This window comes from Enhydra lutris, unplaced genomic scaffold (assembly GCF_002288905.1).
Source record: "Enhydra lutris kenyoni isolate GAN:26980312 unplaced genomic scaffold, ASM228890v2 scaffoldscaffold1, whole genome shotgun sequence".
Classification (NCBI taxonomy): Eukaryota; Metazoa; Chordata; class Mammalia; order Carnivora; family Mustelidae; genus Enhydra; species Enhydra lutris.
Genome location: NW_019154085.1, coordinates 80,473,764 through 80,499,395, shown reverse-complemented (window position 1 = coordinate 80,499,395; position 25,632 = coordinate 80,473,764).

The window sequence follows — 25,632 nt, the reverse complement described above, 5'->3', positions numbered from 1 at the left end:
ATAAGAAGTAAAATATGCATGTATTAAACAGAGACTCTAAACTCTAAAATGATTAACATAGCACACAAACATGTTTAAAGTAGAAATATTAGAAAGCATTTTGAAATATGTGCATCAATAAACATTCTCCACCTTCATCTTAAATTGGCCTGGTTACAAATACTTAGTTTTCTTTCTTAAATGGATCTAGTGAAGTAATATTTTTATTTAATTTCAAAAACAATCATATTTCTTATTCAAGGGTGATCTGGAGGTTTGATATGTAACATCATACTTTTTTTAATGGATGTGTTTCAAGTTCAGTGGTAACACAATACCAGTAAAAATTCAAAATTGGAGATGTGGAAAATAGGAATTTAGTGCTGGAAGCAGCTGTAGTGATTATGTAGTTCATCCCCTTCATTTTATAGCCTGATGGACTGGAGGATAGCAAGAGCACTTGATGTTGACTGGTTCATGAGCACAAACTGACTGTAGAGCTAGGATTTGAACCCAGATCAACGTGGGACATAAATCCCAGAACAAATCTGTTACACTAGTCAATAACACTAGTATTGTTATTTGTAGCTGTGTGCCATTAAATTAATTCTACAGATTCTTCTCACTGTCTTGGAATTGTGTTGTTTTTTAATTAGATTCCTTATACACTTTATGTTGGCTTGAATTTGTAATCTAAAGCTACCTTGAAAAAGCATGAAAGGTAGGTTGTATGTTAAGGTAAAGGCATATTAATTTTCTAGAAATTCATAACAATTTTGAAAATACAAATTTGAGTCAGTCAAATATAATCTATATTAAGTATACCACATGCTACAGGCTGTAAAATTCCTTAGCACATCTCCTTAGTTAGTATCTGTGAAATGCACAATGGAAAATTTGGGGAACTGTCAAGTCATTCTATATGTCATTCTTTGCTGAATTAATTGAGGGTTCTTACAGAGAAAACAATTTCTATTAATTATAAGCAAAACTGATGTTTCATTAATTATATATAATATTTTTCATTGTGATACCTTAAGGATAACATCATATTAAGTTTTTGACATATTATACTTTCCCTGTATTTGCACTTCAAAATATTCTAATCTAGTATCACAATTTTTAAAATAATTTCTCAATGTGTAAATTCTAATTGTTCTTTTTACTCTATTCAAAAAATAACAGCTTTATTAAATTTAATTTGCATGTTATACAGTTCACCCTATTAAAATATACATCAGTCACTTTTAGATATTCACATAGTTAAGTAATTCTTGCCACCATCTAATTTTAGAATATTTTATTCATCCCCTAAAGAAACCCCATAGGCCCTCTCCCTCAGTCCCTGGTAACCAGTAATCTACTATCTGTCTCTAAAGATTTTCCTATTCTGGAAATTTCATATAATGAAATCATACAATATGTGTTAATTTGATACTCACTTATTTTACTTAACATAATGTTTTGAAGTTTCACCCATGCTATAGCCATGTATTAGCACACTGTTCCTTTTTATTGACAAATAATATTGCATTTTATGGACCAATTATATTCTGTTGATCTGCTTATCAGTTTCTTAGATGCTTTTTATCAGGTTGAAAAAGTTACCTTCTATTTCTAGTATGTTGAGTATTCTTATCATGAATAGGTATTGCTTTTTCTGCATCTATTAAAATTATTACATTCTTGGGCACCTGGGTGGTGCAGATGGTTAAGCATCTGCCTTCAGCTCAGATCATGATCTCCAGGTCCTGGGACTGAACACCACATTGGGCTCCCTGCTCAGTGGAGAGTCTGCTTCTCCCTCTGCCTTCACCTCCACCACTCCCCTGCTCATGCTTGCTTGCTGTCTCTCTCTCTCTCTCTCTCTCTCAAGTGAATAAAGAAAATATTTTAAAAACCTGATTATATTCTTTTTTCCTTAATCTATTAGTATCTTGCATTAAATTGCATGATTTTTAGCTATTGAACAAACCTTAAAAACCTGGGATAAAGGCCACTTGATCAAGGTACATAGTCCTTTTTATGTGTATTTTATTCAATTTGCTATTTTTTAAATCATTTTATTTATTTATTTAGAGAGAGAGAGAGTAGGGGGAGGGGCAGAAGGAGAGGGAGAGAATCTCAAGCAGGCTCTATGATCAGTGTGGAGCCCAACTCAGGGCTCAATCCCATGATTCCTGATATCATGAACTGAGGCAAAGCAAGAGTCAGATGCTTAACCACTTAACCGAGTCACCCAGGAAGCTCTGCTATTATTTTGATAAAGGTTTTTATGTCTACATTTATAAGGAATATTAGTCTATAATATTATCTAATTGAGATGCCCTCAATTTTGATATTAGGATGATACAAGCCTCATAGAATGAAATAGGAGGTATTTTTTCTTTTGTTTTTTTGGAAGAATTTCTAAAGAATTAGATAAATTTTTCTTTATGTGTTTGGCATAATTTACTAGTGTAGCAATCTGGGTCTGGGCTTTTATTTATGAGAAGTTTTAAATGTGGTGATTCCATTCCCTTATCTGCTTTAGGATTATTCATATATTGTTTCTTCTCGCGTCATTTTCAGTAGCTTATGTATTTCTTAGAATGTGTCCTTTTCATCTGAGTTATCTGATTGGTTGGCTTGTAGTTGTTCTCAATATTCAACCTGTAATTCTCTTGGGACAGGGCTCTTGAGGAACTCCAAAGTCAATCTGTCTCTTCCACCTTGAAGATCTTACATTAAAATTATTCTAATAATATTCTATTTTCTAAGATTTTATTATCTTCAGTTTTTTTCCTGATGTGCTCAGTCTTGTGCATGAGTGACAGTTTGCAGTCAGAAGAAGCTGATTTACTGTTGACTTCTGAACCTAAACTTGTAGTTAGCCTTGTCAGGAGTATTATTAAAGTCTTGTAACCTCCAATAGAGCCAGTTGGCCTTCAGAAAAAAAAGTACTATTTTGGTTTTTTAAGGGTTGTTTTATGTTTCAAAAAATGTTTTAAAGATTTTATTTATTTATTTCACAGAGAAAGAGAGAGAGAGAGAGAGAAACGAGCCCATCCGCAAGTGGGGGAACTGCAAACAGAGGGAGAGAGAGAGAAGCAGGCTCCCCATTGAGCAGGGAGCCCAACTCGGGGCTCAATCCCAGGATCCTAAGATCATGACCTGAGCCAAAGGCAGAAGCTTAACAGGCTGAGCCACGCAGGCACCCCTACGTTTCAATTTCTTCTTTAAATTCTAGTTAGTTAACATATAGTTAAGAGTCTGTCTTTTGGTTTGCCTTCCTCTCTCTCTTTTTTTTTTTCCTTTCCCCTATGTTCATCTGTTTTTTTCTTAAATTTCACATATGAGGGAAATCATATGGCATTTATCTTTCTCTGATTTATTTCACTTAGCATAAAACTGTAGCTCCATCCTATTTTTAAGGCGATCTGCATTGCTGGAAATTTATATGTTGCCATATTTCTGCTTTTTACATAATTTTATAGTCAGTGATGCTGTGTTGGATAATGACTGTGGACCAAACCCACTGGTTTTAAGTACAATGTAGTGTGTATTTAAGGTGACTGTCTGATTGCAGTTATTTCTTCCACTGACCAGTGAAATTTCATACTACATGGGTGTTCCTAATCCTTGCATAACGGCTCACGCTGGCCTCTCTGCACATTCATGATCACCCACAACCTTAGCACCCAGAGTTCACTACATTCAATCTACTAAAAATGTCTGACCCCAAACAACCTTGGTGCTTGTGAGTATTCCAGGACAAGAGCAGGTGCAATATTGCATGTGTTCATTTCTACCTGTTTTTCAAAGTTTTGTGTACAACAAAATACTTTTTTTTTCTTTTTTACTAAAGCTTGAAACAAGAAGTGAAATCTATGGTGTGTGATGTTTAGCAAACTCAAAGTGAAAGAGGTCTGTTTAAAACAATATTACTTCATGGAGTCTATACACCTAGATTGGCTCCATATGGTCATTATGTTTATTTATCGATTGCTGATTAAAAAAAAGATAAATGTGCTAATTAGAAAAAGTACAGGGAGGAAAACATAAAATTACAACCACTTATAATCTCACCACATGGAGACTGCTAGTATATATGTTTTCTTTTACAGCAGTTAATGCATGAAATATAACATAAAAATTAGTAGATGAATTCAGAAATGGAAAGATATATACTTGCACATAGGAGGCAACACCATATAAATAACTTACATCTTGCCTTATTTTCTCTCTATATAAGAATCTTTCTGCCATTAGATTTTTCATATTCACGGTGGCTGCATGGTGTTTCAGTGTATGCATCTGTTGGTTCACAACCTCTTTGGGAACTTTCCAGGCATAATTTAAAACCAGACCCTGTACACCCGGAGGGTAAGGAGAGACCAAAGAAAGAGGCAGACCAGTCCAGATTGGTGGGTGGCACGTTTCATATGCAAGGAACACTTGAGAAGCTCATCCTGGGCAGCAGAAAGATGAGTAGATTTCCACACCTGCCTGCTGGAATCTTAGAAGTTTCTATATAGAGGCCTTAACTGGCTTTAGTCATGTACCCAGGCCAGATAGCTTCCACACCACATCTCTGTCTCAAGACTGTGTCTTTGGAGCAGCTTCTGAGAGCAGAAAGGGCAGGTGAAACCAAATTTCTGAGGACTGGGAAGGGGATGGGGATTACCCAAGTCTAGCTTGAGGATCAACTGGCAATCATGTCTTTTTTATGACTTCTTCCAGTATTGCACCTATTATGATGGGCTCTTACAGTCTCGTATGCTCCTCTTCCACTCCTCTTCCTTCCACTGTGCCCTCAGCAGTAAGCAAAGAGTTTCACTAGCATGGACGTAGCTCATTTGATAGCAATCTGGCTGCATTGGAGACAGAAGTAACAATATCGGCATGTGCAAGAGAAAACACAGGTTACTATAACAATTCTCAAGATCAGTAACAACTTTTTCCACCAACAGTTCCATGATCCCAATTGTTGATTTACTGAGCCCCCTAGTCTGGGGGACATATTGCTCAGGGCTTTTGTTTGTGCCCTCATGTAATTTACTAGAGGTGATACACTAGCAGACTCATCAGGTATGAACACACAACATTCTGTTTGTATAATGTCACAAGTTTATCTTTGTGAGGCAGGCCAAAGCTATACCATTTTGGAGGACAGATGTTCTCCTTAGTGTTCAGTGAGAACAGGCTCTATTGGCTATCATTTAAGGTTTGCTGGGTAAACTTAATGAAGGCTTCTATGTGTATTATAATGTACTCCAGGCTAATGAAGGGGACAAAGACTGCAACCAAATGATAACACCAGTAGACAACAGACAATGCTTACCTGCCTTGAGGAGGAGGTTGGCAATTGTAACAATGGGGCAGATTTTCTCCTGTCCCCAGGAAAACCCAGGGCACAGCAGCCCGACAACCCAGGTAGAAACCACACTGGGTCCCATTTGGAGCCACTTAATGCATACTTGGTGATACAACCAGTCAATGCCAAACCAGTTGCTATCCATTAATATGGCAGAATGACTACACCATTCTGGTGATATCCATCCCATATTCCTGGTATAACTAGATTGATTCTTTTTAAAGTGATTTTTCTGTTCCCAACATAGAGATGCCCAGGTGCTAGGTATTCAAAATCTGGGGTAAGCCACATAAACCCATCCCAAAACTGAGTATAACTACTCATTTATCCAATAGTGGTATTTTTAGGACCCTCTGGTCAGTAGTTTGACAGGATGCTCATGGAGTTTGACAAAATGAGAACTCCCATACCTAGTGTAATTGAAAGTGTGTACTATAGGTCAGTTTCTGGATCAGTATTGGTAATGTCAGGTAAATTGAGAACACTAGTTCTAGCTTGTTCTTCCTTAGTGTACTGCTTTTGAAACTTCTAATTGCCTCCCTGGAATGGTGATGCCCAGCATAGCAATCCTGAAAATCTAGAGAGAACAGCTGCCCTCACACCCTACAGTTGGATTGATTTCTTTATCAGGCAAGCAAATGGGGCCACTGTAGAGAAGTATTTCCATTAGGTGCTGATCGCATGACTGGACACCACAGAAGCAGCAGAAATCTAGGGATGAAAGACAGATATTTAGCCAAGATCCTGTATGGGGAAGTATTCCCCTTGATAAGAATTACATTTATATCCAGATCCTTAGATGGGGATGTGGTTGTAGCTTTAGGAATTTGACCAGGTTGTACATACCATACACGATGGCTACTGGAGGCAGCACTGGCAAGTGTAAGAGGGGCTGGGGATGGGATATTCCAGACCAGGATCCCTACAGTCTCCCCTCTTTCAATGGTGCATATTCTATGCCAAGTATAATGCATTCAACAAGTAAATCTTGCAGCAGGACAACAAGGTCCCAGTGGAGATTGAGTAGTTTCCCCTTACCCAGGAGTACAAAGTAACTTGCCCACCCTGGCAAGACATCATATTGTAAATTCCAGTAGATAATTTCCCAGGTATGATGAGGCTTGATGTTCTGAACAACATGGAGTATTGATCCACGGTGAGAGTCAGGGCAAAGGACCTACCAGTTGATCATTTAAAGGTATTAAACCCCGAGACAGTACTTTAGTGCACACAATGAAGGCCATTTTACTTGTTAGTAACTTAATCTCCTGCGTTAATATTCTTTTTGTTTTTAACTCTGCTGCTTGCAGGGAGATGGAACCTGGATTCAATGGCATGTTCTTTTGTTCAGGCTTATACATCATGACTTTTAAAATGTGACCCCCAATCACTATCTATTCAATGAGGGCATCCATACCTGGTACTCAGCTTCTTGAATTCCATAACAGTAGTAGATTGGTTCGCATGGTGACATGGGAAAGCTTGGTTTAACCAGATGCTGTGTCCACACAAACCAGGGCATATTTAGAACCTTCACTTGAAGGAGGGCGGCAGTATGATCAATTTGCCAATGCCTTACTAGTTGGGAGCTCAGATGGGCGGACCCAGCTCCTTTGGCAGCTGCCTTTCATATTGTTTAGAAGGTAAGTTGTTACTGCATTAATGAAATCACTGTATTTCAAGGGTAATCCAGCATCCTTGGCAATAGCCATCTGCCCTGGGAACTGCTGTGTCAGTCCTTTCTAGTATCCAATCTGCTATATCGACTGAAGGGTCAGTTGCTGGGGCTCATACCTGATCTAGGGCATCAGCTTCCTGATGCCAGCAAGTGTCAGTGTCTTATGAACTAGGTTGTGGGAGAGTGACAACTGCCTCAATCTCTTGCAGGTGAACCCAAATGTCTTTCCACATATCCTGACCCCACAAGGTCCTCTTCATAACCCACCCCTTGGCTTCCCATTTTCCAAGCATAAAGTTAATCCCTTTAGAACAGCTCAACTGTCAGTGTAAAGGGTTAAGGGACAAGACTCATAAGCGATTACTAGAAAAACCACTCTGAGTCCCACCCACCAGCTGCTGTGGCTTGTTCCTGTTTCCATCTAGACAGTGCTAGTGTTGGGCTGATTGGCAATTGCAGTCCATGCAAATGGAATTGCCTAGACTAGATCCATCTGAATACCAGGCATCAGCAGGAATTTCCCTCATTTTCTGGCTATGGGCCACAGAGGCCACCACTGAAATAAATTCCCATGGGGAATCTGCATACTCTGCAGGGCCTAATAGCACTCACATTCCAGTGACAGGGGGCTGGAGGACCAGATGCTCCTTTGTTGCAAATAAGCATGTCCTTTGGTTAAGGTTGGGGTTTGAGCCATGGCAGAGATGGGTTTATGTTTTTATCATCATATAACATGCCTTTGGGAGAGGCTATACCTGGAAGAGCACTGCTTATGCTGCTAGGAGACGTTCTGTGGGAGTATTTCAGGTTTCTGCCCCCTCCAGAGCTGGGACCCAAATCCTAGGGGTATTCTCTCCTTCTGTTGTTTCCACTACAGCATCCAACCCATGTTTTCTGGAATCAAACACATATAACTCAAATGGTAACCCTGCTTGGGAGATGCCTAGAGGTTTAATATGTCTTGGGGTCCCTGGGTGGCTTAGTTGGTTAAGTGTCTACCTTCAGGTCAAGTCATGATCCAGGGGTCCTGCGATCGAGCCCCATGTTGGTCTCTCTGCTCAGTGGGAAGCCTGCTTCTCCCTCTCCCTCTGCCTGCTGCTCCCCTGCTTATGTGCACTCTCTCTCTGATAAATAAATAAATAAAATCTGTCTTATTAATATTTTTGCTGTAGTGAAATCAGCCTGCTGCTCTGATCCCCAGTCCCCTACATGCTCTTCCTTTACCAGGAGGCATAAGAGACAGAGGCATTGTGCCAGAGGGGGAATAAAAGTCCTCCAGACCTTAACATCTCTAAAAAGGCTTGCATCTCTTTCACATTTGTAAGGGTTGGGTAGGCTTTTACCTTACCAATGACAATTTCTGGGACAGTCCCTGTGTGTTCTACCTGACCAAATGACACAAAAACTGCTGCAGTGACTGGTCCTTGAATTTTCTGTGGATTCACTACTCATCATTTCCCTTGCAGACTTTCCAGCAAAAACTGATGTCCTGCAGTAGAGGAAGTCCTTACATGCTAATATTATATCCTTTCTACTGCACTTTTGGATTTCTGCTGATTTGAGTAATTATAAGAAAGGGTTGAATACCTTTGACCATACACTGAGGGCAGCATTTTGCATTGCTTTGTTTGGAGAAATTTTCGGAAGTAGAGGTTTGGGGTCAAAGACATGATTAATACTGTTGCTACATGATGGGAAATAACTATCTCATGCTGTTACTTTGCTTGCTTTGGAATTTGATCTATATTAAGAGGTTAACATTTTTATTTAAATAGAAGATAATATCAATAATTAAGTTTTGCAGAATGCTGGGGTGGCTCAGTCAGTTAACTGTCTGCTCTCGGGTCAGGTTATGATCTCGGAGTCCTGGGATGGAGTTCTGCATTGTTCTCCTTGCTCAGTGGGGAGCCTGCTTGTACGCTCTCTCTCTTTGTCTCTCTGACAAATAAATAATATCCTTTAAAAAAGATAATTAAGTTTTGCATTTTTTTAGTTACTTGTAAAGCTGACAGTTTATAAGCTGTGTTTATTTATTGACATTTTTGTTTTTCTTTCTTAAAGATTTTATTTATTTATTCATGAGAGACAGAGAGAGAGGCAGAGGCAGAGGGAGAAGCAGGCTCCTAGCAGAACAGGGAGCCCGATGCGACTGGATCCCAGAACCTTGAGATCATGACCTGGGCTGAAGGCAGACACTTAACCAACTAAGCCACCCAGGCACCCTTATTTTAATTTTTTTTTTTTTAAAGATTTTATTTATTTATTTCACAGCAAGAGAGATCACAAGTAGGCAGAGAAGCAGGCAGAGAGAGAGGGGGAAGCAGGCTCCCCGCTGAGCAGAGAGCCCGATGCGGGGCTAGATCCCAGGACCCTGAGATCATGACCTGAGCCGAAGGCAGAGGCTTAACCCACTGAGCCACCCAGGCGCCCCAACCCTTATTTTAATTTTTAAAAAGATACTGAACCCACTTAAGGATCGAATTTTGTGTATGTGTAAGATACTGCTTTTTTTTAATGCTGTTTGATAACTCCAATTTTTATATCAATATGATTTTATGATCTTTATAATATCTGTGAGTTTTACAATGGTAATTATTTTAAATTTCTGGTATTATTTATTTGTCTTATTTCTTTTTGAACAATTTCTCCAGAGGTATAGCACTTCATTGAGCTTTTAAATAACATACTATAAAATTTTTAAATTATTGGATAGAGTTTTAAAATATTTTTAAGGGGCGCCTGGGTGGCTCAGTGGGTTAGGTCGCTGCCTTCGGCTCAGGTCATGATCTCAGGGTCCTGGGATCGAGTCTCGCATCGGGCTCTCTGCTCAGCGGGGAGCCTGCTTCCCTCTCTCTCTCTGCCTGCCTCTCTGCCTGCTTGTGATCTCTCTCTGTCAAATAAATAAATAAAATCTTTAAAAAAAAATAAAATATTTTTAAAAATTTGACTCTTAAAGTTTATATTTTTTCCTCTTTTCTTTAGATCAAATTTTCTGCTCTGTCTTTGTTTTTGAGATAGTTGCATAGATCACTAATTTTCAGACTTTTTCTTTTTTTATTTAAACTTTTTTCTTTTCTAATATATAAATGTATAACTATAAAATTCCTTTAAGTACTGATTTCATTATAGGTCGTAAGTTTTGATATATTATATTTTCATTATCTTTTTTTATTTAAAAACCATTTTTTCAGTTTTATTGAGTTAGAATTGACATATAACGTTGTGTAGTTTAAGGTGTATAACATGTTAATTTAATACTTAGGTATTGTAAAACAGTCACCATAACAGTGTTAGTTAACACATCCATTAATTCAAAAGTTATCCAATTTTTTGTTATCTTCTTTTATTTTCATTTCTCTTAGAGGTATATCCCTTAATTTTCAACATATGATATTTTCCAGTTACCTTTTAAGCAGATTTTTTTTTTTACATTATACTGAGATGTTAGAGAACTATATAATTTCAAATCTTTGAAATTTGTTGTGATGCAGCATATGACCAACTGCTATATATATATCCCATGTGCTGGAAGGAATGTGTATTTTGCATGAATGAAGTGTTCTGTTTAGTATGTTATTTTAAATATGCACATAAATTCAAATCTGTTATATGTATTGGTCAAATATTCATTCTGCTCATTATTTGTGGTCATTAGTCAATTAATGAGAGACTTATTTGCTCTTGTAGTTTTCTCCATTTTGACTTTATAATCTTGGACTTTTATTACTAGACACAAAAATTTTGAATTTTCATACCTTCCTGGTGAAATAAAAGTAAAAGCAAGAAGAGAAGAGGAAAGAAAAAAATATAAATAAGAAAATGAGAAAATGAGAGAAGATTGAGAGAATTTACCATAGCTGATAACATCCCCCATTTCATATCTTCAAATGTTTACATATATTGATATGGGCACCAAATTGTCTAAGAGAGAAATTGATCAGAACGTGAAATCCAAAAACATAGTTTTTAAAATGGCACAGAAAATACATAGGTAAAAGGTATTTTGTACCTTTTGTTGTACTCATGCCAATAAATGGTAAAAGTTGCTAACATTGACTAGACTCTAAAGTAAACAAACAATTTAAATATTCATGATTCACTCCCTAGAATGAAAAAAAGTATTTGATTGTAAAAAACAAAATCATAAAACTGGAGAATATATTTTAAAAGTCTTGAAAGGCATAAGGTCTTCCAGAAAGCAGAATATATTTTTAAAAAACGATTTATAAGATGAAAATTTTCAACCTTGGACTATCAAAGAAATAACAGAGAACTCACAATAATAACTCAAGTTTACTTTATATCAATAAATATATTTTAAGTGGCAAAAATTTCCTTGTGAAATAAGACATGTAAAATGTATCAAACTTAGATAATGAAACACTAAGCTAAACTCAGCATAAAATAGAATATTACTTGAATTTCTACCATATAAACACAGTAATTTTCAATATTTGATATGCATTTTTTCAAACTCTGTCTATGGATAAGGATATATTAATTCATTGCACAAATATATTTTAAATGTATTGAATGCCAGTGGGTAGATGTTAGTGATATAATTTTGAATAATTAAATCATTTATATATCATATTCTGGATACTATTTAAAGTCTTTCACATGTACTAACTTATTTAATGTTACTGAAAGTTCCAGAGGCGGGTTTTTATATCATTATTTGCAAATTATAAATGAAGGCTATAGCAAACTCGGAGGTGTTTTATAACAGGCCCAAGATTACTCATCTGGAGAATTAATTTAGACAGTATGGATAGATTCAGTATTCTACACAGCATCTATAATAAAAAGTAGACCAGTAAAAAGACATTTATAATTGAGTGTTATAAATGCTTTGATGTGGTAATTACAATATGGGCATTGATTAACATGGAATAGCATTAATGTGTGTGTTTGCCTTAAAGAATTCCAGACAAAGTAACACGTAAGCCTCAAGAATGACTCCAGGAAGAATAATTCAGGAAGTGGTTATCTCTACAGATGAGGGAAAATATAGAGCTTTTGAAGAGCTATTGTGGTATAAACTCTGAATGAGAAAGCAATATGAAAATGAGGGTAACATAATATATACGTACAGCATATATATGGATGTGTCTTGAACATACCCATTATAATTTACTTATTCATTTTATCTTGGTTTTTTTTTTTTAAGATTTTATCTATTTCAGAGAGCAAGAACATAAGCAAGGGGGAGGGGCAGACGGGGGCGAGGAAAGCAGACTCCCCGCTGAGCAGGGAGCCTAATGCAGGACTTCATCTTGGGACACCAGGATCATGACCTGAATGGAAGGCAGATGCTTAACCGACTGAGCCACCCAGACACACATTTTATATATCCTAGGTATGTTTTATCATTTAAGTTTTTCTGCAAGCTGATTATTATCCTATTATATGTAAAATAAATAGTCTCTACCCTTCTCAATGAATATCTCCTTCTTTTTTCTCCTTATTCACAGCCTTTGAAAAATCTGCTATTTAAATAAAAATTTGGAGGAAGAAAACCAAATGAAACTACACTATGAGAAAAAAACCTGCCTTTCATTATAGATACTTATTTATCATACAATAAATTGTGAGCTCCTGGGCCCCAGATTTGATGTTGGTATCTGTGAACACCTTTTAATAATGCATATTCTGCTCAACATAAATATATTTCTCCTTGAATTGAATCATGAAGAGTGTGTATTTTGCTTACAGTATATTGTGATTATAAATGAATACTTATCAGCAAAACATCACCTTATATGCTATGGAGTCTATGTCAGATTCTCATATTATCAGAAAAATCCAAAATTGTTTTCTAATTTTTAATTTAATATTTTTTGAGTGGATTTCAGCAAAGCCTCCTTTAACTTCTATAAGTCATTCATGTTACAGAAGGAAACAAAGAAGACCTCAATTATTTACCATTATTTCCACTGGACGAAATGGAAGTTTCATTGCCTTAATGATCCTATCAGTCTGATAATTCACAAGAAATCCAAAATTCCAAACTAATGTATGAATTAGGACTATATATTTATGTTTTTAGGTCTTGGCAGGATATTTCTTTGTAAGTTAGACATTTTTTCCTGAAAATTTATTGAAAATTTCCACAGTAACAAATATTAACTGTATCATAAACTTGAAGTAACTTGAGGTCAGAGATTAATTATAATCTTATGAGTTTCCCTCATACAAGTTGGGATATTAACTTTTTCATAGCATGTACTCAAAAATTATCATATAAAATGTATAACTCTTCCATGTTTTTAATAATAAGAGAAAATATATAAGCACAGCTACCACTTACTAAAACCCTAGTATTCATCAACTTGTGTTATAGGGTATTACAGGCATTTGATCTCTTCTTCATTTATTTTCTACAAGAACTCTGAGTTATAGGCGGTATTAACTTTATAGATAATTATGTTGAGACTTTGAGGGTTCTAGTGTCAGGCACAATGCTAATTAAGGTGTGGTAGGCCATAGTTGTTGACTTTTTTTTTCATTTTGCAACCTAATAATTTCACAGAGAAGACAGTGTTTACTGTCTCATGAATTATGAAAGATCCTGAGAAACAGCACTCATTTTTTGCCCTAGAGGATTCACCAAATTTAACACATATTATTGAAGATAGTCAACATTTTACAACTCGAGTGGCTTATGTAGGATCAGAGGAATAATACAAAGTATCTCTGAGAGATTTTTTTCTTAATTTCTAAAATTATATACTTCCTTTTGTCACATTATCACCTTTGTGTGTTTAAATACCAATTGTCTGTAAATCTTACCCTGTGATCTCACCTTTTAAAAGGAGAATGAATTTTCCATCCTTCAAGTTTACTGTGGGAGTCTTTTCACATCTATTTATAGCACTTAGTTGACCATGTTCTAATTATTTACATATTTCTATACTTCATTCTATATTATAAATGTCTTGAGGACAATACTATAATTTTGTAGATGAAGTCCAAATTAGCACTTTGCACATGATAAATACGGGGGTCATATTAGGGTGGGGACTTCTTACCCCTTGGTTTAGGGTTCCATATGGAGGATTGTCTTTAAGAAAACCATGCCTGACTTTAGGTTATACCTTTTTACTGATCTCCAAGGAAAGAGAATGATTTATTTCTTTGATGAATTTTTAGAGAAAACATTTAAAATGCTCAACTGAGTTTCTTTTTTTTTCTACTTTTGCACTTCTTCTACTTGCAGATAACACACATTGTCAGCTCATTGGTATCAGAAAGTTAAGGACGGACTGCTTTGAAGAGACCTTCATTATCAAGCTATTCTTATATGCATAGGTCCCAAACTTGGGACAAGAAATGAAACAGACTTGATTATAAAATAACTTCGGAGTTAGTATATTAATGTCTTTGTTGTTTGGTGGTGATATCATTTGAAAGCAAAATTCGTATTTCTAATAGCAGTTCCAGAAGTAGCCACAGAAGAGTAGAGAAGAGTTTTTCTTTTCTTTCTTTCTTTCTTTTTTTTTTTTAAGATTTTATTTATTTATTTGACAGACAGAGATCACAAGTAGGCAGAGAGGCCGGCGGAGTTGGGGATAGCAGGCTCCCTACTGAGCAGACAGCCTGATGAGGAGCTCTATCCCAGGACCCTGGGACCATGACCTGAGCCGAAAGGCAGAGGCTTTAACCCACTGAGCCACCCAGACATCACCAAGTTTTTATTTTCTTAATGTTTTCTCCAAATGGAGGTCAAATCTATTTAATTCAGGTGGAAATATTATTAAACAAATTATATCCACTTAATTGAAATTTTCCCTAAAAGTTATTTTTCATAAAAATAAAGTTGGTATCTTATTTCTGTCAATTAGATTCCTTCCTCTTTTTCAGAAATTATATTGGGAAAAATGGGAGATATATAGTTTTTTTTCTGTTTGAGGCGTGAACATTTGCCTCCTCTTAACTTTAAGGAAGTCACTGAGTCACAAATTAAACGTTTCAACATAGACTGAAAATTTCCAGACAAAATGTAGTTAATGAGAAGGTCATAAAAATGACTTTATTTTTATTTTTTTAATTTTTAAAATGAAAATGACTTTAAATAGCACTCATATTTTTGATGTTTGGAATTTAGAACTAGTTGGCTTTTCTAACCCTTTAAGTCTCAAAACTACTGGATCCCTCATCGATTTGATTGCAGGCCGTATTCAGAGGATGCCCCTGTTAGCGCAGCTGTATTCCATCTTATCTCTAGTCTCAAACTGATTAATTCCTTCTTAAGGTTATTCTTTGTTCTCTTTTGTGATAAACAAACATACATTCGGACTTTTCCTAGTCTTTTTTGTTAGATCTTCAGATTGCTTTAAGCATATGATCTTCTTTCCAATCTACTGGAGATAAGAAATTTATCTTCTTTGCCATAGCATAACAAGCATCATCAGATTTCAGATTCAATATTTATATCACAGTGCAAGGAGTCCAATCTGTAAGACAGAGATTATATCTCCAATGTTAATACCTCCAATATTAGATTATTGTTACATGAAGGCAACACAATTGTAACAAAGAGAGCTTATATGTGACTTAAATAAAATAGAGATTTTTCTCTTGCATAAAATCCAGAGGAGAGAAATTCAGAGATGACCCTGTTTTTAGCATGTAGTGTTTATTTCTGTGTTTTAAGCATAAGCTCTAGGATACTTCACAGTATGTAGAAAATGAGAAAAAAAATGAGGTGTCTTATAGCATTTTTTTTAGAGATCGTGAAGAGACTTGGTGTAATTTCCAGTCATCAGCCTTTGGCCAGAACTTGGTCACATGGCCAAAACTAGCTATGAGCAATGCTTAGGCACTCTATTTATAGGTAGGCTGCCATCTTTCCAGGGAAAACTTGGGAAAAGACAGGTAAAATAGATGTTGATTGGACAATTGTCTGTCTCTTCATATACTGAAATAATTTATTTTGAGTCTTCCTTTACAGTTCCTTCTTCATAAAGATGATTTTATAGCATCTTAAAATCATAAAAGAGAATTTACATATGAATTAGAACTATTTATTATAAACAGAAATTCAGAGAAAACCACTTGAGTTGATAATTTTAAGTATTTCTTAGAGCATGCTGATAATGTTAGCCTTTCCATAATTAACACAAGTTCATATTATAATTTCTAATGGTTAAAAAATGCAGCTAACAAAAGCATTTAAAAATTTTCCCCTAGATCAAGATTCTGGCCTCCTCACAGAACTTATTTTGTTTTCCCTGGGTACATAGTCACATACCTTTTATTTTTCTCAGTATCTTAGTTGACAAAATATTGTGACCACTTTTACTATTAGTACCTCTCTCCAATAGACTTTTGGAAGTTAGCTAGCTCTTCACTATAAAGTGTACTTTCTACTCTACTAGTTTCTAATGTGATGCAACTTATCTGGGTCTTCTTCAGGGGACTCTCAGAATGCTGTGATCAAGATGTCAGCCAAAGTATCAATCATCTCAAAGCCCTTACAAAGAAGGATTCACTTCCCAACTAACTCACATAGGTGTTGATAGAATTCAATTCCTTGTGAGTTATTAAATTAAAGTCATCAGTTCCTATTTGACTGATGGCTATAGGCCTCCCAGTTTTTTGCCATAATAGCTTCTTCAATATGGCAGTCTGCTTCATTAAAGCATTCAAGCCAAGAAAGTCGTGAAAACAGTCTATAAACGTAATGGAAGTCAACGGCTTTTGTAGCCTAATCACAGGAGGGACATCCTATCATTTTTGTTGTTTTCTATTTAAAAGTGAGTCGCTAGGGATGCCTTGATGGCTCAGTCAGTTAAGCTAAGGTCTTGATCTCAGAGTCATGGGGTCACACCCTGTGTTGGGTTCCATGCTGGTCATGGAGCCTACTTAAAAAATAAAAAAACAAAATAAAATAAAAAGTAAAAATGAGTCCCTAGATCCAACTCATACTCAGGAAGAAGGAATTACACAGTGTGTAAATATTGGAAGACAGGATTATTGTGGTCCATTTTAAAGTCTGTCTATTATACAAACTATGCTTAAATCATATGGACTGAAGAAATGTGGCCCAGTGCATCAAACTATTTGCTACAGTTATTTGTAGGATCTTTAAAATGCCTTAATACAGTAGATTTATAAAAAGTTATATCATTCTACATGAACATGTAAGTGAAAAATAAAAGGATAATACATATTATTTTTAAAAGATTGTATTTATTTGAGAGAGACAGCATGAACAAGGGGGGGAGGGGTAGAGAGAGAGAGAGAAACAGATGCCCCAGTGAGCAGGGAACTCATCATGGAATTTGATACTAGGACCCTGGGATCATGACCTGAGCCTAAGGCAGATGTTTAACTGACTGAGCCACACAGGCACCAGAGCATAATGCATATTAAAGAAGCCTTCATGGGGCACCTGGGTGGCTCAGTGGGTTAAGCCGCTGCCTTCGGCTCAAGTCATGATCTCAAGGGTCTTGGGATCAAGCCCTGCATTGGGCTCTCTGCTCAGCAGGGAGCCTGCTTCCTCCTCTCTCTCTGCCTGCCTCTCTGCCTGCTTGTGATCTCTGTCTGTCAAATAAATAAATAAAATCTTAAAAAAAAAAAAAAAGAAGCCTTCATTCATACATTTTTCTCCTCAAAAATGAAAAAAAGAAGATAAAGGAAGCAATTATTATCTATAATGTACAGTAGAAGATATTAAAAATTCAAGGATTGCCTGTGGTTTTAAAATTGAGTGGTTAACAGAACAACATAAATAAAAGCATTCAAAGAGTCAAACTAAAAAAAATAATAAAGCAATTTTTCAATATCATTACTTGATTATAACCAAATTAATCATGACTAGCAAAAACACTAATCAAGCCATGTAAAACAAATTATATGCTTGAAAGATTTACAAATGAGTCAAGCTTAATCTAGCTTTTCTGAATTGAAATCCTCATTAAAAGATCTTTAACCCACTGAATTTAAGTAAAAGGCAAGAAAGACAATAAGTGCTTCCTTTCTCTTAGAAAGAGTAGAGAGCTAATGGAGGATGGAAACTATAATTTACTCATTTTAACAATGTAGACAAAAGTGAAAAGAAGGGCCACATTCACCCCAGTACTCATAACAGCACTGTCCAATATAGTCAAACTGTGGAAAGACCCAAGATACCCTTCAACAGATGAATGGATAAAGAAGATATGGTCCATATACACAATGGAGTATTACTCAGCCATTAGAAAGGATGAATACCCAACTTTTGCATCAACATGGATGGGACTGGAGGAGATTATACTGAGTGAAATAAGTGAAGCAGAGAAAGGCAATTATCATATTCACTTATTTGTGGAACATGAGGAATAGCATGGAGGACATTAGGAGAAAGAAGGGAAAAATGAAGGGGAAATATCAGAGGGGGAGATGGACCATGAGACTATGGACTCCAAGAAACAAACTGAGGGTTTTAGTGGGAGGGGAGTGAGGGGATGGGTTCACCCAGTGATGGGTATTAAGGAGGGCACATGTTGCATGGAGCACTGGGTGTTATATGTAAACAGTGAATTGTGGAACACTACATCAAAAACTAATGATGTATTGTATGGTGACTAATTTAACATAAACAGAAAAATGTAGGCAAATTAAAGTGCTGACTTTTACTTTTGGGTAATAAACTCCTTTTTTATAATAAATTATTTTAACAAAAAATGTTGTTTTTTAAACCTTTCTGAAAATTTGTACATTTAAAGAGAAAAAGTAGGAAGAACTTACCCAAATATTTTTAGGTTATTGCTTAAGAGATTATAAATCATGTTAAGAACACATAGTCTAGGGACCCTGGGTGCCTCAGTCATTAAGTGTCTGCCTTTGGCTCAGGTCATGATCCCAAGGTGCTGGGATCCAGCTCCACATTGGGCTCCCTGCTTGGTGGGAAGCCTGCTTCTCCCTCTCTCACTCCCCCTGCCTGTATTCCCTCTGTTGCTCTCTCGCTCTCTCTCTGTGTCAAATAAATAAATAAAATCTTAAAATAAAACCCCACATAGTCTATATTATATATTCTATCTGTGTCTAAGTGTACCATATTTATATATATGTATATATATGTATATGCATGCATACTCCACATTTACAGGGATAGATATGTATTTTATAGAAGAGATATGTGAAAAAGTTATAACTCAATTATGATAATAAATACATTTATATTTGAATTCCATGTCTTTGCATTTTTCAAGTATAGATTTTCATGCTCAGGTAAACACAAAGTTAATTTTGTAAAAAATGAAAAAAAAATGATATAAAAACAAATTCATGAATTTGTTACATGTTTTTTATTCATAAACAATAGCCAAATACAAAAAATACCCATACTCTTGCCCCCCAAAAAAGAGTTTACCACATGTATACACTGATTACATATTTGATGATTTATAGCAGATTATAAGAAAAGTATTAAAATAGGGACTTAAACTGGATATTAGATAAAATTTTACATGAATTTTACATGTTTCAATTTGGAGTGAACTAAAGCTAAAAGTTTATTTGTGTATGCATGTGTGTATATTTCTTTTTTATCATGATTGTAAGTTTGACTCAATTCTGACTCTTTGTCAATATTTAATTTTGACAATATTAAACTTGGAAAAAATATTAAGAAACAGTGCAAAAAATAGTCTATTACCTTTAGTTGAGTATTTTAAAAAGCCTAATTTATTACTGTCACAAAACTGAAGCTATCTTTTAATGCTACTCTTACTTTATGAGAAGATTTTATTTAATGACCTTAAATTAATTAAATGACTTTTGATATTTGCTTAAATCATCACATTTTATCTTTCATTTATTATAATACATTAAATTACACTAACAGAGTTCATTTTATAGGACCAAACAACATGTATACAATTTTGGGGTATAACTAAAGTAAAATATTTGTAGATTTTGTATTCTTATATTTTATTAAATAACTTGAAAAGCTAAAATAAGACTATTCTTCAGTCTCTTCCTACCACCTCATGCTCTATACTCCCTGCCTCACTCCAGGTTCTTTTTTCTTTTTTTTTTTAGGATTTTATTTTTAAGTAATCTGCACCGACACGGGGTTCAAACTCACAGCCCCGAGATCAAGAGTTGCATGCTCTACTGACTGAGCCAGTCAGATGCCCCCAGGTTCTTTATCATAGTTTGCTTTCAGTACTTTAATCTGTCATTGTCTCTATAGGAAACAGATGGTACTCTCAAATTAGAATAATTCGAGGAAACTTTAAAAAAGAAACTACTTAGAAAATTGTGGAGAGGGTATTTAAGAACCACAAGTTGTTAACAGAACTGAAGATATTAGAGGAAAAAAGAGTTGCCAGAAACCAAAGAGGCTCACCCATTCTTGACACAGGCAATCAAGAATATTTCAGGAAGAAATTCAGGGGATTAAATATCCTGATTTTACTCTGATCCCTCCCCTCCATCCCATTCTGGGGCTACTACTTATTGACTGAAATCAACCACAAGCCAGGAAACAAGAAGCCAGAAGAAATCAGTCCACATTGAACAGTCATGAGACAGAGAGGGTGAATCTAGGGAGTTAATAGGAGACATTTGGCAGAATATCATATTAGATTTATAGAAATAATTGGAAGATTTGCCCCTGTGAGCAGGAGATATTTTTTAAGGGCTGGAGTGGATGGGATCATAGGCTATCTGTGTTTGTTAATCAGCCTGATCCAAAAGAAGAGTAAACTTTCTTCAATCTTCAAGACAGGGTGAGAGAGAGGTCAGGAGCCTACTAGTGGCAGGAGGGGGACTATCTATGTTTAGTCAAACTGAGGGAAAGTTAGGCCATTTTAGTCAATGGTCTCAATTTCTCCATAGTTACTTTTATTTAAATTTAAGGAATTTGACATTTGGGCCTATTTTTTACTTTCTGTATTCAACCAGGTGTGAGTAAGTCACTGGGGGTATTTCTGATTTTTCCTGAGCAAGCTCAGCCTTATGCCTTTGCACAATCTTCCACACCACCAGAGATAAATGGGATTTCAGCAAGGCCTCTGGCTTCTCTACTGCTGGATCTCCCTGTTAAATTTCTGGTTGGTCTGCCTTTGTGATGCTTGTCCCAACCAGTGTGGTGACTTCCAGCTAGCCCATGTTAGCCTTCTCTAATTATTTGCCAAAGAAATCTCTATTGTTTTTGACAGTGCCCTGGGCATGGATTTTTCCACACTTCATTCCAAATAAAATTAGCCTATCTGGGAGTACAGCCAGGCTGCTGATGTTTAAGACCTAATCTTACCCAGAGTTAGTGGGTTTTCTTGAATAAACAGTTCTTAATTTATTAAATCTTCAAGTGGTTGTTCTGACACCTGTATTCAGTCCCTATCACTGCTTTAGGGAAATAGATTATGATTAATCAAACTCCTCATTCTGCCATTCTGGAAGTCTTACCCCCTCCACATTCTACACTTTTTTACCCAGAATTTTCTTGCCTCTAGATATATATGTAAGATGTTCCCTCTCAAGGTTAGAAAGGCCATTCCTGGAAGTGCTTAAATAAAAGATCTTTCATTTTTTCCCTTTTTACACCATTTATATCAAATCAAAAATTGTCACCGATCTTATTGCTAAACATTATTAAATTAAGATGGTAATATTGTGATATATAATAAGCATATATTTGGTCTTCTCCCAAGTTTCTGGCACAGAGCTGCTAAAACACCTGCAATTTCCTAAGCGAAGAGAGCTATAAAGGTGTCTTCTGTTATGTTAAGGAGGTAACTTTTGTGTTAATGAGTCCCCTAAGGTTGGGGGGCTGGTTGGTGGGGAACTAATCCAGAATAGAGGGATGGAATTTTCAGTAGCATCCTCTGACCCCAGGGGAGGAAAGAGGGGCTACATATTGAATCAATCATCAATGGCCGATTACTTAATCAATTGAGCCTGTGTTATAAAGCCTCCATAAAATCCCCAAAAGATGGGATTCAGACAGCTATTTTCTTTCTTCATCTGGCTATTGATTTGTATCCTTTGATATCTTCTGTAATAAATTAGTAATCTAGTGAGTTCTGTGAGCCATTCTAAAAAATTAATCCAACCCAAGGAAGGGTGTTGGGTCATGGGGACCTCTGATTTATAGCCAATGATCAGAAGCACAGGCAACAACTTGGTTTGAGGCTGGCATCTGATGAGGATATCTGTCTTGTGCAACGGAGCCCTCAATCCATGGAACTTATGCTATTTCCAGGTAGATAGTGTCAGAATTGAATTGAATTATGGGATATCCAGCTGACATCCAGAGAATTGCTTGCTTGGGGGTGGTATGGAAGAAGCCCACCTCCACACATTAGGACAGGGTGCAGAATCAAAATAAGGGCATTCCATTCCATTCCATACTGCCTTATTTTAGGAAAAAAAAAAAATCCTCTCCTAAATGGTGTCCTGCTTGACCATCTTAAAACCAATATTCCACTATGTACTATCATAGAATCTGACTATGAATCTGGTTGTAAGATACACATACTTGCTTAAATATTTGACAGGAATGCTAATGCTTCTCTAAAGTTACAGTTTTCTGCCTTATCTAAACCCTTTTTAGCTCTGTGCTTCATCTTTACTACTCTACACTTGTACTTTATTTTTTAGTAAATGGATACGAATGTAGTTTCTTAGCACATACCATATTGTTCACATCCCAGCAATTTGTAATGTTTGAATTACAATGTATGGATTACCTTTCCCTGATACTTGTTTAATTACCATTTACCTATCCTTCAAGAGTGTACAGGTACATATTCTCAGAGCCCTCACCCTTGAGGGTAAGGTTAGCTTTTTACCTCTCCCTCAGACTTCTTTGTGCATATCTGTAATATTTTGCCCTAGTCTTGAAACCATTATCTACTTCTGAGACTTCCTCATCCACTTACATGTTTGATACTCAAAGATATATCATCTTTTTTATTTGCAGTACTTAACATAGTGCCTGGCAAAGGGAATGAGTTTTATAAATATTTGTGAACAAAATCCAACTGATTCTAGCTGACAAAAATGCAAATTATAGCTTATTTTTCTCTATAAAAATTTGCATATATTCTTTAACATCAATCCAATATTTTCACATCAAATTCTATGAACATAAGCCTAATGACTATGAACTTCGTTTGTAAAGTGGCAAGGATGGACAGATGTACAGCTCCATGAGCCCAATTATCTTTTGCCTCTGAGGGGAAAGCAAGCTGTCAAAAGGGGCAATGGATGCCCCACTGTTGTTTGCACCGGGTTGGAGAAAATTACTAATTTCTTCATATGCAAGATCAAAACTGCATTATGTCATTGTGTCACCATGTCACTGTACTCATGTGCTTCTCTTAGCTTTTATCATTTCCCCCAAAATTCATTGCCTGGAGGCACTAAGACAATGCACAGATGGTGCCTACTCTACACACTGTAGCCTGGCCTATGTTCCTTTTGAGGATTATTGTTATGGTCATTTTGAAGAGGATTGATGACATTCTTTTTTTTTTTTTTTTAAGATTTTTATTTATTTACTTGACAGACAGAGATCACAAGTAGGCAGAGAGGCAGGCAAAAAGAGGAGGAAGCAGGCTCCCCGCCGAGCAGAGAGCCCGATGCGGGGCTCGATCCCAGGTCCCTGGGATCATGACCTGAGCCAAAGGCAGAGGCTTTAACCCACTGAGCCACCCAGGCGTCCCGAGTGATGACATTCTTATGAAGACAGAGCTGGTTTTTTGTTTGTTTGTTTGTTTGTTTTTAAAGAGATACTTAGAATGCAGAAAATAGCACTTCATTTTATTATATTACTATATTATATTATACTAACAAATTAAAACTAAAAAAAGTTTTTTGGGAAATCAACATTAACTTTATTAGTGACATCATAGTGATATAATTTTTCAGTTTCTCTATCACTTTGTATTAATGATAAAAGAAGAAAAGAGCACCACTGCAAAATATACTTCAGGTCAGTTCTATATCACTTAGATTTGGTATCTGTGTTTCTGACTTCTTTAAAACCAAGAACCTGAATGAAGCATAGCAGAATGGATAAAATTATCAATTAATAAAAACCCTTAAGATTAGGAAACCAGATAAACTAATTCCACACAGAGAACATCACAGACATTCCTCTTAAATAAATTTGTTTTTAAGAATATTTAGTTCACACTTCACTGGACTTATTTAGTCATTCAGTACACATGTTTGAATACTCAAATATGGAACTAATATAGGCACTAAAAAGATATGGATTTTTCAAAATAAAATATTCATAAATCTGTATTCTAAGTGAGAGAGAATTCAAATTAACAGTGTGTACACATACCATTAAAGTAAAAATTAAGAATATATACTAACTGTAAAGATTGTATTAGATATCCTAGATAATGCAATAAGATAAGAAAAGAAATAAGGTATAAATCAGATAAAAATAAGAGCTAAAACTCATTATTTGTAATAGTATGGTTGCTTATACAGAAAGTCAGTAGAATTAATCCTCAATCAAAAAACACTTCTAATAAAAGAGTTTAGCAAATTTGACCTACTACAAGCTCCATATATTCAAAGCAATAGCTTAAGCTTCCTATCTAGTAGAAAAATATATTTTTGTTTGTAAAATATTCCAGGCCATTTTAAAACAAGAAATGTAAAAGATATAAATGTAGGGTACATGTGTGTACATGTGTGTATTAATGGGTACCCTATCTATACTATTATTAAAATGAAATGTGTACACATATAAGAGATGACATATTTGAACAGGACAAAGCAATTCTTTGATTATGCAGTAGGAGAATAAATAATCAATTGTATGTTTGGTCACCTACTCTGAAAAAAAGTTAGGGAGCATATCTATCAAAAACAAGCATACTTGAAAATTGGATATCAACATTTTCTTTTTTTTAAGATTTTATTTATTTATTTGACAGAGAAAGAGAGCACAAGTAGGCAGGGCTGCAGGCAGAGGGAGAGGAAGAAGCAGGCTCTCCGCTGAGCAGGGAGCCCAGTACGTGGCTCAGGGATGTGGGACTCAATCCCCGGACCCTGGGATCATGACCTGAGCTGAAAGCAGACACTAATCCAACTGAGCCACTCAGGTGCCCCTGGATATCAACATTTTCTTATTCTTATTCTTATTCTTATTCTTATTCTTATTCTTTCTTATTCTTATTCTTATTCTTAGATCTTATTGAAAGATCATAATCCATTATCAGTAGCTTTTCAATTTGTAGCATGACAACTGAGACTGTTTTTACATTATGATAAATAACCAGGGAGTTTTATTTGTTACACGAATCCATTTAACTTTTAAGTAACTTTTTTTTTTAAATAAATCTTATAAATGTTCACATTCCTAAGAATAGTCCTGGAACTTTTCACTAGCTCTTTGGATTTCAATCTCATGATGCTCTTTCCTCTAATGTCCATCTGTTAGAGCAGAGTTCAGGATTACTGCTACCCTACCCACATACAGAGACAATACAATGCTTGAACAGATTTCTTACATTGTTGATTATTTGTGTTTTATTACACTCCAGGAATATGGATTAGAATGAAAATCTAAGTTTGTATGACAAAAGATATTAATAAGAAGAAATCTTATTGGGTATATTTCTTATATGATTCCTTTTTTCTTTTTGTCTTTTAGATGCTC